General features: G+C 38.3%; 1 pseudogene across 1 annotated transcript; it reads right to left on the reverse strand.

The window, feature by feature from the left end:
- Nucleotides 1-1,632: 1,632 nt before the first annotated feature.
- On the reverse strand, nucleotides 1,633-2,022 carry LOC122121353 (annotated as a pseudogene). Its single transcript, XR_006149931.1, has one exon. The product of XR_006149931.1 is annotated as a 60S ribosomal protein L36a-like (transcript).
- Between the last annotated feature and the right edge of the window lie 1,894 nt (nucleotides 2,023-3,916).

Genomic DNA, 3,916 nt, shown 5'->3' on the forward strand with positions numbered 1-3,916 from the left:
GATTGACTTGGTATTCCGTTTTTGTGTAATTGCTTTTCTCCTTCGCAGACAAACTACAAAGAACAGATACTGTAGGGCTACTCTATGGATGTTCAGTCCATCTTGTCTTTGAAGCAATTGAACATGCTTCAAAAAATTTTGCCTTATGAAATATTACAGATATGTTTCTGAAGGTCTAGTGTCTTGATTCAGCTCTAGGCAGTCTAAGATTCCTTTTACACATGCCTCTTTCCTAACTGGACATTCTGGAAATTCTTTTCCCCAAACATCTCCTTGGTAAGAGTAATAACAGCAAGGTTAAAACAGAATAGCTTACAAATGCTGTCACTCGCCTGAATTCATAGGTCCTTACTCTGTGAAGCCAGTAAAATGATTGCTGTTGTTTACGTGATGAAAGAGAGGCTGAGGAACTGATTCAGCCAAGGTCGTTCAGCTAATGAGTGGCAGAGGTGAATTCAAAATTCAGGCTTCAGATTCAAAGACACTTAAGTTGTTTTTGAAGCAGAGAGGCTCAGATCTTTTTTACTTTTCTCCTCATCAGAGAATATGAGTCAGAAACAAAAATAGCTTATTTATAATTGCAGTGGCAGAGGACTGAAAGAATTAATTACCGAGTGTTTATTGATACTTGCATTATGTCTATCACTGTGGTAAGAACTGTATAATGGTGGTTTGCCAGGGCCTTTTTTTACCCTAGCTTAAAAGGGAACTTTCAGCACTCTGACAAAATGAGATAAATAAAAACAGTATTCCTCATACATTTGTCTTTGGTATACAATTGCTAATCTTCCATTTCCATTTTCTTATCACTAACCTTTTAACTTATTTCTAGTGTTATTGGCTTCAACTCCCCATAAAATGTAAGCTCCAACTAAAATTTTGTATGTGGTGCACCTGCAGATCTTCCCGGTGTGTAGTAGCTACCCAATAAATATCTGCGGAATATGTGGGTGAGCATCAAGGCTCTCCTAGATAAAACAAAATACCAAGTCTTAAACAGAGAAATATAAATATGTATCTGCACAAAGGATTTAGAGAATGTTGACAAGTCAAAGGTGTGGCAAGGATTTGTGAAAGGCAAAGGAGGTGTCATTTGTTCATGACTGTGAAATCCGGATTGACTTGGACAGATGAAGTGAGGAAAGGAAAGAGTAAACTTAAAAATGCAAAGAAGCAACAACGAGATTGCTGTAAGTGGAGAAGAGAAGATTCAGCCATCCTTGGAGTAAAAGAAGTTACTTGATGTGTCCTACATCCTAGCCACCCATTTCTAAGGTGTTTAGCTGCAATTTTATTCTTGAAAATTACAGGAGAAAGTGTACCATTTTCCACATTTCATGTAGACAAACTTAGTTAATGAAAATCTCTCTCTGTCTCTCTGTCTCTATCATCTATAGATCTATCTATCTACCTATCTATCTATCTATCTATCTATCTATCTAGTTCTGAGTAGTACAATCAAAATAGAAAAACAGAACTTATTTAACATAGTAGAAAAATATTGTGAATTATTCAAATAAATGGATGTCGCTGTAAGAGAGACCCAGAAGTGAACCACAAGCTTCTGTTTGTATGTCTGTACAGGCAGACAAGAGAATAAACAGCTTCACACATTTTTTTTTTGAATTGACCTCACAATTTTATTGTCTTCATAATAAAAGTTGGAGCTTAAAACTGGATCACTTGCCCCTTTCTCTTTTTATCTCCACCCAATTCAAAATGTTTGCATCTCTTAATAGCTAGCATTCTCTTAGATCTACAGTTGGGCTCAACACATTCAAGTCTCAGCACAATCTTCTTTGTAGTCTTAGCTTTTTTCCGGAAAATTGGCTTAGTCTGACCGCCATAGCCACTCTGCTTCCTGTCATCACGACGCTTTCCCTGGGCATACAGAGAATCCTTGCCCTTCTGTACTGTGTTACTTTGTGAGGTTGGTGCTTGCCACACTTCTTACAAAAAGTACGGCGGGTTTTAGGAACGTTAACCATGATGGCAGGAAGCCTGCAGCAACGCCAAAAAAAAAGCAAAGGCTCAATAGTTAAGGTTATGCTCACTTTAATGAATAATGCAGTGATAAGCAAATGGTTAGCCTTTTCACTTCCGGCTTTTTTTTTTCTTTTTGCTTATGTGGTGCTGAGGAATCGAACCCAGGGCCTCAGGCACGCAAGGTAAGCGCTCTACCACTGAGCCACCTTCCCAGCCCAGCTTCACAAATTAATAGCCTTTAATCATACCCTGAAAGACGAATAGATAGTTTTGATTTTATCTCATTCATTCTTAATGCTATGTATTAAGATTGTATTCTTAATACAATCTTTGCTAAATTTCTCTTTATGGAAATGATGAGCTAAAATTTGGTGATTTTAACCAACACCCAAACCAGATTAGTCCCTTCCAACTTTTTCCTTGGCTTAAGAGAAACAACACTTAATGCTTATTGTTTGTGTGTATTCATTGCCTTGTGTTCATTGCATTGAGATTGTGACCTGATTTTGTGGTAGGTCATACATATATCTATCTATCTATCTATCTATATATATACACACACACATATATATACATATATATGTGTGTATATATATATGACATGCCCAAGAATTACAGCTAATATCCCAATGTGATTTCTCTTTTCATCTCTTGGGCCTAGATAGCATCTTTGAGGTTATTACTAGAATGCTGTTTTTGTTCTAAGGCATTTTGATCATTACTTATTTTTAGGTTTTATATAACATCTTTCCTCTGAGGCGCTCAAGGCAAAGTTTGCAAATGTGAGTAATCTTCTTTTGTCAGTGTGTTTTGGTCTGGAGAAGGAAAAAAATGCAATACTAATTTCCTGTCTGTGTATATTCTACTAAAAAAATCAAACTGAACACCCTAATCACCTTTCCTTCTCTCTGGGTTAAGGGATTTTATTTTATGTAGAAGCTTAAGAGAAACTTTGAGTCACTGCTGGGAGGACTGAACCATTTTGCCTTCAGCAAAAGCCGCGGTGAACACTAGGCAGATTGTCAAAAAATGCTGTAGGTGGATGTAAAAATCCTCTGTGAGGATCTCTTTAGCCAACACAAGTGGGTCACTTAATTTTTCCAAGTGAGTGCCCTTAATGGGGGACTTCAGTTGCAGTCTTGCTAGCCAGAGTTGTCTTGTTATATGAGATGTGGCCCAGTCTATGAAATGTTTATTTTGTAACTAACCCCTTAGGCAGTGGAGAGAACTTTTTCCTATTCCTTCTTGTTCTTTGGTGGTATTTCTCCATCCCCCTGCCCCCTTTAATTAAAGAGATCACTGCTGAACTTCAGAAACCTCTCTAGGGGAAAAACATAATAGAAAAAAGAAAGGAAGGAAGGAAAAAAAACAGAGTGGGAGATAAAGAAGGAGGAGGAGGAGAGGGAGGGAGAGAGAGAAAAAGGAAGGAAGGGAGAGGGAAGAAGAAAAAAAGGAAGGAAAGAAAGAAAAGAAAGGAAAGAGGAAAAAAAGAGGGTTGAAATCTACCTTTTACTTACTTATTCTGAAAAATTCTTTCCAGAAGGATGATTGCTACCTTCAGTGATCTAGAGGGAGGGGGGAGAGAGAGAAGAGAGAAGAGAGAGGAGAGAGAGACAGACAGACAGAGAGAGACAGAGAGAGAGAGAGGAGAGAGGAGAGAGAGAGGAGAGAGAGGAGAGAGGAGAGAGAGAGTGTGTGTGTGTTTATGTGTTAATACATGTGTAACAATCAGGGCTGAAGTGAAAGTATCTCTGGGTGTGCACTATGAATTTATCCCATCAGAGAGAGTTTTGGTTTCCTAGGATAGCAGTATGTGTGCAGAGCTGAGCTGTGGGTATGGAAATACAAATGGAGGGGTGCAGAAAGTTTTCTTTTTCAAGCGATACTTTGCTGAAGGGTAATAGATGATGGAACCTGAGGTCATCCCACA

This window comes from Dipodomys spectabilis, unplaced genomic scaffold, assembly GCF_019054845.1.
Source record: "Dipodomys spectabilis isolate Male_0828 unplaced genomic scaffold, ASM1905484v1 ptg000001l, whole genome shotgun sequence".
NCBI classification, from domain to species: Eukaryota; Metazoa; Chordata; class Mammalia; order Rodentia; family Heteromyidae; genus Dipodomys; species Dipodomys spectabilis.